This window comes from Taudactylus pleione, unplaced genomic scaffold, assembly GCF_031769625.1.
Source record: "Taudactylus pleione unplaced genomic scaffold, aTauple2 ptg003868l, whole genome shotgun sequence".
Classification (NCBI taxonomy): domain Eukaryota; kingdom Metazoa; phylum Chordata; class Amphibia; order Anura; family Myobatrachidae; genus Taudactylus; species Taudactylus pleione.
In genome coordinates, this window is record NW_028288185.1 from 40,437 (window position 1) to 50,629 (window position 10,193).

At 42.2% G+C, this 10,193-nt stretch overlaps 3 non-coding genes across 3 annotated transcripts; all 3 read left to right on the forward strand.

Annotated features, from left to right (window-relative positions):
- Window positions 1-5,574: 5,574 nt before the first annotated feature.
- Window positions 5,575-5,761, forward strand: LOC148430393 (U2 spliceosomal RNA). The gene has a single exon (XR_015877564.1). It is a non-coding gene; the product is annotated as a U2 spliceosomal RNA (small nuclear RNA).
- A 1,400-nt stretch (window positions 5,762-7,161) lies between these two features.
- On the forward strand, window positions 7,162-7,352 carry LOC148430394 (U2 spliceosomal RNA). The gene has a single exon (XR_015877557.1). It is a non-coding gene; the product is annotated as a U2 spliceosomal RNA (small nuclear RNA).
- Window positions 7,353-8,752: 1,400 nt separating this feature from the next.
- Window positions 8,753-8,943, forward strand: LOC148430395 (U2 spliceosomal RNA). The gene has a single exon (XR_015877558.1). It is a non-coding gene; the product is annotated as a U2 spliceosomal RNA (small nuclear RNA).
- Window positions 8,944-10,193: the final 1,250 nt, after the last annotated feature.

Here is a 10,193-nt window from a genome sequence, read left to right on the forward strand (position 1 = left end):
GGTCGGCCAGAGGATTCAGGGTACCCCGGCTGGGGGCCCTGGGATATCGGGAAGGAGATCAGAGGAGGCGACTTTGGGGTCCTGTGAGACTGCCAGTATGTCAGGTGTGAAGAATACCTTCAGGCTACAGTTTGATGCAAGTATTACCGGTCAGAGGAGGACCCTGCGACATGTATGGGATAAGATCCTGGTTCCCGTAGCTGATATTACGAAGGAGGATGTGTACTGCATCCAGGAATTTCCAACTGCCGGGACTTATGATATTACGTTCTACACATCGCATGCCTGTCTGACTTGCTACGAACTGGTAAGAGCGCAGCTTAATGAGCCCCTTATGAAAGGCATTCAGATCCTGCCTCTGTTTATGGGGTCTGAGAGACCTGTGACAGTACATATGTACGATCCTTTTGTGGCACCAGATCAGATTAAAGCTTTTTTGCTGAGGTATTGTTCCTCTGTACGGGGGGGTACACAGCTGCAGAATTATGTGGGCATTTTTAATGGCAAAACAAAATTTTGGGTGAGGCTCCGTTTAGACCCTGAAGGGATTGGGGGTGTGATGCATCCCCCTGCAAATTTCTCAATTGGTGGGGCTAGAGGATACCTCTTCTACCCAGAGCAGCCTTTTTACTGTAGAAACTGCTGTAAGTTTGGACATACTAAAGACTCATGTATGGTGGGGAAGTGTTGTAGAAATTGTGGAAAACCAGGACATGAGGCTTCTTTTTGCCCACAAGGAAAGAAATGTGACCTGTGTGGAGAGGCTGGTCATTTGATGAGAAATTGCCCTATTTATGGAAATAGCACTCGTGCGGATGGAGATACTGTGCAGCAGCAGGGTGTGCCATATGTTTCTGTTGCACAAGCTATCCATGCTGCTGAGGTTAAAATGGCCACTTTGCAGTCCGTGCAGAAGGATCTGGGCGCCAAAACTTTGAATGTGGAGAGGGAATCCCCTGTCAGTGACAACGCTTGTGCAGAGAGCAGTGTTTTGCCTGTTCCCCGGGTTGGGAGCGCGGCTAATGACGTCATCGCGGCTGACTCCGCCCCCCCTCGACTGGCATCTATGGAGGAATTCCCTGTTCTGCCTGTGACGAGCCCAGTGGTTGGCCCCGCCCACCCGCGGCTGATTGGTTCTGTTCCTGTGGATGAGTTCCCTGCTCTGTCCAGCCCTGCTGCTGCTGGCCCCGCCCACTCGCGGCTCATTGGTGCTTCTATGGAGAAGGTTTTCCCTGCTCAGTCTCTACCAAGTCAGGCTGTCAGCGTTGCTGCAGGAGCTCAGCGTCAGAAGGAGATAGTGAGAGAGGATTCCCCTGCGTTCCCACTACAAAGGCTGCCTGTCAGTGCTGATGAGGGAGTTCAGTGTCAAAGTCTGGGACTGACAGAAGATTTTGCTGCACTGTTTCCAGCCAGCCCTGCTGACAGCTCAGCTGCTGGGTCTCTGCATTGCACCTGGACTGAGTCGGAAAGTGAATGGGACTCTGTGTCTGCGGCAGAGAGCAGCCCAGCTCCTGTCAGGGGTAAGGAGGAGGAGGGGGATTTCATTGTGGTGAAAGGTAAACGTGGAGTGTCTACTGCTGGCTCTGCCAAAAGGCAGAAACTGACAGCAGCAGTAAATGTAACAACTAGCAATCGTTATGTAGGGTTATGTGTGGAGGAGGGAGAGAATAGTGTAACCTGCAATATGGAAAATGTGAGTAGCACAGAGGTGGTGGGAGGAGCTACAACTGCTATTTTGTCTTTACAGTCTGATAATGTTTTGCATAAGGGGGATGCTGGGGTTTTTTCTCAGGAATCTAATGTGTCCTCTATACCATGTGCACAACCTGTCAGAGAGGATGGCTCTGTTTTGATTTCACCTGACGGTTCCTACCTGGCTTCCGAGGATGTACAGAATTTTATGGAGGTCTGTAGTGGAACTTGAGTTGTATGTTATTTTATGTCAATGTCTTTTTCTGTCCTTTTTATTTGTAATCCTCTTTCCTGATGCAAACTTTTAATTTGGTTTCCCTGAATGTTAGGGGAATTAAAACAAAAGCTAGAAGATCTGCAATTTTTGAGGATCTCAAAGGAAAAAAAGGGGACTTATATTGCTTGCAAGAATGTGGTGTGTGTGAGGCTCCTGCAAGTGATGAGTGGCCTTATGGTGCTACTATTTGGTCAGGCTCTCATAAAAATAAAAATGATGGGGTGGGGATTCTTGCAAAGGGGAAGGATTTTGTTTTTGATTCTTATACCATTATTGAACCAGGGCGGTGCATTTTGGTGCACGTGTGTTACAGGGGTTTTAAGTTTCGTCTGATAAACGTGTATGCGCCTGTTGATAAGAATGAACGGAAGGACTTGTTTGCAAAATTGTGTTTTTTTCTCCCAGGTAGATTACCTGTGTGTTTGGTTGGTGACTTTAATTGTATTATGGAGAAGTGTGATAGGCAGAGTGTGGGAGTGAGTGTAGTGGATGTGACGGGTAGAATGTTGAAGAGTGTGATTACTGATTTTCAACTGGTGGATGTGTCGTGTGCATGTGGCAAGGGAAAACCGAAGCCTACGTATAGGGCGGATAGGGGACAAATATTTTCTAGGTTAGATTATTTGTTGTTAGGGAGAGGCTTGTCGTATATTCTTTATGACCAACAGAGGGTGCTGTACTCAGATCATGAATGCTTGTTGTGTGAGATTGAATGTGTGGATGGTATGGATTATGGTAGGGGTGTGTGGAAATGAATGTGAGACTACTTGAGGATGAATATGTGAGGAAGTGTTTTGGACAACAATATCCTAAGTGGAAAGAGTGCAAGACTGATTTTGAGAATGTGCTTGATTGGTGGGAATGGATGAAAGTGAAAGTGAGTATGTTTTTTCGTAAAATGGGACGTAATATAGCTGAGCGAAACCGTAATCGGTATGATTTGTTGTATAAAAGGTTGGATTTTTTGTATGCTTTGCAAGATATGGGTCATGATGTTGCTGAGGATATTAAGTGTGTTAGACAAGAAGTGAATGAGAGGTTGGATGAGAGAGGGAAGCAAATTATCTATAGAGCGAAAGTGGAACATATGGAACAGGATGAAACCTGTAGTCGATTCTTTTTTAAGAAAGTGTGTAATGGTAACAGGGATATGGCTGTTATTCTGGATGAAAGTGGTGTGGATGTGACAGATATGAATGGTATCATGTTTGAAGTGGAGAAGTTTTATAAGAATTTGTATAAGTGGAAAGAAGTTGATAGGGATATGCAAGAGGATGTTTTAAACATAATCTCAGAAAAAGTGGATGTAATAGAGTATGAGAACTTAACGGATGCAGTGTTGTGTGATGAGGTGGAGTATGTGTTAAAAAGTATGAGTAGGAATAAGTCGCCCGGACGAGATGGATTGCCTGTGGAATTTTATGTGAGTATGTGGGAGTTTGTTAAGGATGATTTGGTTGAAGTGTTGCATTTTATTTTTAAGAATGGGTGTATGAATGATGCTATGAAAGAAGGAGTGGTAGTTTTACTTCATAAGAAAGGTGATAGGAGAGTCTTAGCAAATTGGCGTCCTATTACGTTGCTAAATACAGATTACAAGATTTTCGCAAAGTGTTTGGCGTGCAGAATGAAAGTGGTAATTCAGCAAGTGATTGGGGAGGAGCAAGTCTGTGCAGTGCCTGGAAGACGTGTGCATGATAATTTGATGTTGTTTCGGGATATGATTGGTGATGTGTTAGGAAGAAAGCAGATGTTGTATGTGATGGCGTTAGATTTTGAGAAAGCGTATGATAGAGTGGGTCATGACTTTATGTTTAGAGTGTTAGAGCGTATGAGTTTTCCAACTGTCTTTGTAGATCGGATCAGACTTTTGTATGAGGGTGCTTGTAGCAGAGTGCTGGTGAATGGCCATTTGAGTGAGCATGTGAAGATTGACTCTGGCGTGAGACAAGGGTGTCCGTTATCACCAATTCTTTTTCTTTGTGTGTTAGAACCTTTGTTGTGTATGTTGCGTAAGGATAAAGTAGTGCGTGGTTTTTTAGTACCTGGGTGTAAGGGTGAATGTGTGAAAGTTTTGGCATATATGGACGATGTTGTAGTAGTAGGTGGAAATAAGGCTACGTTGGACAGAGCAAAATTAAAAATTAATATTTTTTGTGGAGGATCCGCTTTTAAAGTTAATTGGCAAAAGTCCAAAATAAAATGTTTTGGAGATGATACTGTGCAGGATAACCAGATGGAATGTGTGCAAGGAGGTCTGAAAGTTTTGGGGGTTGTGTTTGAGGAATCTTTGAATGGGAAGGAAAGTTGGGATGAGGTTGGGAGAAAGGTAGTAAAAAAATTAAATTTTTGGAACTTGAGAAAGTTATCTATTTATGGGAAAGTACTTGTGTTAAAAGCTGTTATTTTACCTATGTTGCTTTACGTTGCTAATGTTTTTCCTCCTGGGCCGGGAGTTGTGAAAAAGTTAAACAGGATTTTGTTCCTTTTCTTTTGGGGTTCAAGGATGGAGCGTTTAAAGAGAGAGTTTGTAATTAAGGAATGTGGGAATGGAGGCGTGAACTTTCCAAATTTGGAGTTTTTCTTTGGTGTGAACTATATTGCACAAGTTTTACGTTTGTTGGATGGTGAAACTAAAGCTGCATGTATGATGAGATATATGGCTGGATGGATGTTATGTAGTTTGAAATGGCGTTTGAGGAATAATTCTTTACCTATGGCTCAGTGTGTCTGTAAGTGGTATGAGGTGATTGAGGCTTTTATTAAAAAATTTGATTTGTTAGGTGTGGAGTTGAATGAATGGCGTGATAAGAAGAAAGTTGTTAAGAGACTGAAAGATAGGGAAGAGGTTTGTGTGATTGATGGTTTGACTGCTCATGTAAGTGCAAAAGTTTGGAAACAGCTCAGTGTGAAAGGTCAGACAAATAAACAAAAAGAGATTGTGTGGATGAAATTGCATGGTGTGCTGTCTGTAAGAGAATTCCAAAAAAAGAGAGATTTGGTGCGATCGGATGAGTGTCCTAGAGAGAGGTGTACAGGGTGTGAAAGTGTCTTGCATGTTTTTTGGAATTGTAGGTATGCTCAGAAAGTATGGAAGAAACTGGGTGTGTTATGTAAGGAGCTAACTGGTGTACAATTTATGGGATGGAAGGTGGCGATGTTTGGTTTTGGCGCAAGTGGCAAAGTGAATGAAAGATTGCTTTGGTTGTTTGTGGCTTGTGTGTCTGAAGTATTGTGGAATGTGCGGAATATATATATTTTTAAGAAAGAGGTTGTTAAAATCAAGGAATGTTCCCGGATGGTTTTGGGAAAGTTATACCTCTGTTATAGGTGGGATAGGCATACTGGAGGAGATGAGGATGCGGAGGGCATGTGGAAGCATAGAAAATGGAAGGATTGGGTGCTTCTAGATTAAATATTTTGTCTTTTCTATCCAGCTTATTCTCTGTTTCTGCATTGTTATTTCTTGTTTAATTGCTAAATTAGGATGTTTTTTTGACATTTTGTACTATTGAACGATTACTCTTTTTATAATAAAAAAAGAAGCCTGTGATGTGTTGGAGTACTTGCTGCCCTTGGTGGTTGTGAAGTATGTTCCGTACTGAATGGTTTCAAAAAAAAAAAAAAAAAAAAAAAAAATCTGTTCTTATCAGTTTAATATCTGATACGCCCCCTATCTGGGGGCCATATATTAAATGGATTTTTAGAACAGGGAGATGGAAGAAGAGCTTGCTCTGTCCACTCCACGCATTGACCTGGTATTGCATTACTTCCAGGACCGGTGCACCTTTCCTAAACTGTTATCCAAAAATAGAAAAGAACTATTTAACTCTTTCGTTTCACTTTGTTTCATTCTTACAGATTCAACAAACTAGTCTTTTGCCTGTGTCTGCACGTCATGCAATCAAATGACAATACCACCACCTGCTGCGCCTCCTGCACTCACCTGCTTGCACTTTGGCACTTCTTAACACTTCATTTGGTTTATGTACGTAACTACTGAAAATAAACAAGATCTGTTTATTTGGTGTCGTCTCGTCTGCTGCCTTATTGTGTCTACATTTGTTTTTCTCCATTTAGGCCTATGTCTGGGATTGAACCCAAATTATATATCATTGGAGTTGAGTTGCAGAGTAATTTGGAAATCAATTGCACAAAGAACGTATTGCATAATGAACGTATGCTACAGTTTGAGCTCTGATTTTCCAACCCACCCAGGTGATGCCACATTTAGATTTTGAATTCGTTTGCGTCTCTTTTTCACTTTTTTGGCACCAAGAAGTGTCAACCAACCACACGGATAGATTGAACTTTTGCACATGGATAGATTGAACTTTTGCAGTCGTGAATTGGCCATCTTTTCATTTGGACAACTTGAATATTTTGCAAACTTTGTCCCCACATAGAAATTTGGGAGACTAGGTTTATGCTTAATCATTTGAAATTGGCGCTCATTTGGTCAAGCAATTTGTTTCCAATAAATGGTTTTGTTACGGGTTTAAATGTGCCTCTTTCGGCATCGTGCGACCATCAAGAAACCTTTTTGGGTCCCTATTTGCAAGGACAATCAATTGGAGAAAGCATCTCGTGGTCTGTGTCTCCCTCCAATGGACCTCAGCAAGCAAGTGCAATACTTGTAAACATCAGAACACACTGACATCAGAGTAGAATGTTGGTTGTTTGAAAATTAGAATGAGAATGCACCAACATTCTGTGTTCTGACTGTCAACATTCTCTTCTTCCTGAACATTCCGTAGACACTGTGAACATTCCGAGCAATGTTTCTGAGCATTTCAATGAAGGGTTACACTGTCTAATAAACTGCAGGGACACGGCTCGAAGAAAGGAAGGCCGCAAAGCGTCTTTTGGGTGGGTGTGGCAGAGGTTTGCAGGAGGCGGTGCCAATGCAAATCATGCAGCTAGCAAGAGAGTATGGGAAAGAAACCCAAAGCACTTCTGCTTGTAACTAAGCTATGGTAAAGGCAAGTGGTGGGCAAAAAAAAAAAAAAAAAAAAAAAAAAAAAAGGCCCTTGCTGTGGGTCAGTCATTGCAGTAGCTGGAAGCACCTTGGACAGGGCCGCAAGCAGCAGGAGGCCGCTCTTCATAGATTATTGGTGGCTGCTCTAGCATTCTCCTTGATTGTGTGAGTCAGGTCAGAACGGAGCGTGTTTTTTCCGTGCCCTTAATGGGTTATCGCTTCTCGGCCTTTTGGCTAAGATCAAGTGTAGTATCTGTTCTTATCAGTTTAATATCTGATACGCCCCCTATCTGGGGGCCATATATTAAATGGATTTTTAGAACAGGGAGATGGAAGAAGAGCTTGCTCTGTCCACTCCACGCATTGACCTGGTATTGCATTACTTCCAGGACCGGTGCACCTTTCCTAAACTGTTATCCAAAAATAGAAAAGAACTATTTAACTCTTTCGTTTCACTTTGTTTCATTCTTACAGATTCAACAAACTAGTCTTTTGCCTGTGTCTGCACGTCATGCAATCAAATGACAATACCACCACCTGCTGCGCCTCCTGCACTCACCTGCTTGCACTTTGGCACTTCTTAACACTTCATTTGGTTTATGTACGTAACTACTGAAAATAAACAAGATCTGTTTATTTGGTGTCGTCTCGTCTGCTGCCTTATTGTGTCTACATTTGTTTTTCTCCATTTAGGCCTATGTCTGGGATTGAACCCAAATTATATATCATTGGAGTTGAGTTGCAGAGTAATTTGGAAATCAATTGCACAAAGAACGTATTGCATAATGAACGTATGCTACAGTTTGAGCTCTGATTTTCCAACCCACCCAGGTGATGCCACATTTAGATTTTGAATTCGTTTGCGTCTCTTTTTCACTTTTTTGGCACCAAGAAGTGTCAACCAACCACACGGATAGATTGAACTTTTGCACATGGATAGATTGAACTTTTGCAGTCGTGAATTGGCCATCTTTTCATTTGGACAACTTGAATATTTTGCAAACTTTGTCCCCACATAGAAATTTGGGAGACTAGGTTTATGCTTAATCATTTGAAATTGGCGCTCATTTGGTCAAGCAATTTGTTTCCAATAAATGGTTTTGTTACGGGTTTAAATGTGCCTCTTTCGGCATCGTGCGACCATCAAGAAACCTTTTTGGGTCCCTATTTGCAAGGACAATCAATTGGAGAAAGCATCTCGTGGTCTGTGTCTCCCTCCAATGGACCTCAGCAAGCAAGTGCAATACTTGTAAACATCAGAACACACTGACATCAGAGTAGAATGTTGGTTGTTTGAAAATTAGAATGAGAATGCACCAACATTCTGTGTTCTGACTGTCAACATTCTCTTCTTCCTGAACATTCCGTAGACACTGTGAACATTCCGAGCAATGTTTCTGAGCATTTCAATGAAGGGTTACACTGTCTAATAAACTGCAGGGACACGGCTCGAAGAAAGGAAGGCCGCAAAGCGTCTTTTGGGTGGGTGTGGCAGAGGTTTGCAGGAGGCGGTGCCAATGCAAATCATGCAGCTAGCAAGAGAGTATGGGAAAGAAACCCAAAGCACTTCTGCTTGTAACTAAGCTATGGTAAAGGCAAGTGGTGGGCAAAAAAAAAAAAAAAAAAAAAAAAAAAAAAGGCCCTTGCTGTGGGTCAGTCATTGCAGTAGCTGGAAGCACCTTGGACAGGGCCGCAAGCAGCAGGAGGCCGCTCTTCATAGATTATTGGTGGCTGCTCTAGCATTCTCCTTGATTGTGTGAGTCAGGTCAGAACGGAGCGTGTTTTTTCCGTGCCCTTAATGGGTTATCGCTTCTCGGCCTTTTGGCTAAGATCAAGTGTAGTATCTGTTCTTATCAGTTTAATATCTGATACGCCCCCTATCTGGGGGCCATATATTAAATGGATTTTTAGAACAGGGAGATGGAAGAAGAGCTTGCTCTGTCCACTCCACGCATTGACCTGGTATTGCATTACTTCCAGGACCGGTGCACCTTTCCTAAACTGTTATCCAAAAATAGAAAAGAACTATTTAACTCTTTCGTTTCACTTTGTTTCATTCTTACAGATTCAACAAACTAGTCTTTTGCCTGTGTCTGCACGTCATGCAATCAAATGACAATACCACCACCTGCTGCGCCTCCTGCACTCACCTGCTTGCACTTTGGCACTTCTTAACACTTCATTTGGTTTATGTACGTAACTACTGAAAATAAACAAGATCTGTTTATTTGGTGTCGTCTCGTCTGCTGCCTTATTGTGTCTACATTTGTTTTTCTCCATTTAGGCCTATGTCTGGGATTGAACCCAAATTATATATCATTGGAGTTGAGTTGCAGAGTAATTTGGAAATCAATTGCACAAAGAACGTATTGCATAATGAACGTATGCTACAGTTTGAGCTCTGATTTTCCAACCCACCCAGGTGATGCCACATTTAGATTTTGAATTCGTTTGCGTCTCTTTTTCACTTTTTTGGCACCAAGAAGTGTCAACCAACCACACGGATAGATTGAACTTTTGCACATGGATAGATTGAACTTTTGCAGTCGTGAATTGGCCATCTTTTCATTTGGACAACTTGAATATTTTGCAAACTTTGTCCCCACATAGAAATTTGGGAGACTAGGTTTATGCTTAATCATTTGAAATTGGCGCTCATTTGGTCAAGCAATTTGTTTCCAATAAATGGTTTTGTTACGGGTTTAAATGTGCCTCTTTCGGCATCGTGCGACCATCAAGAAACCTTTTTGGGTCCCTATTTGCAAGGACAATCAATTGGAGAAAGCATCTCGTGGTCTGTGTCTCCCTCCAATGGACCTCAGCAAGCAAGTGCAATACTTGTAAACATCAGAACACACTGACATCAGAGTAGAATGTTGGTTGTTTGAAAATTAGAATGAGAATGCACCAACATTCTGTGTTCTGACTGTCAACATTCTCTTCTTCCTGAACATTCCGTAGACACTGTGAACATTCCGAGCAATGTTTCTGAGCATTTCAATGAAGGGTTACACTGTCTAATAAACTGCAGGGACACGGCTCGAAGAAAGGAAGGCCGCAAAGCGTCTTTTGGGTGGGTGTGGCAGAGGTTTGCAGGAGGCGGTGCCAATGCAAATCATGCAGCTAGCAAGAGAGTATGGGAAAGAAACCCAAAGCACTTCTGCTTGTAACTAAGCTATGGTAAAGGCAAGTGGTGGGCAAAAAAAAAAAAAAAAAAAAAAAAAAAAAAAGGCCCTTGCTGTGGGT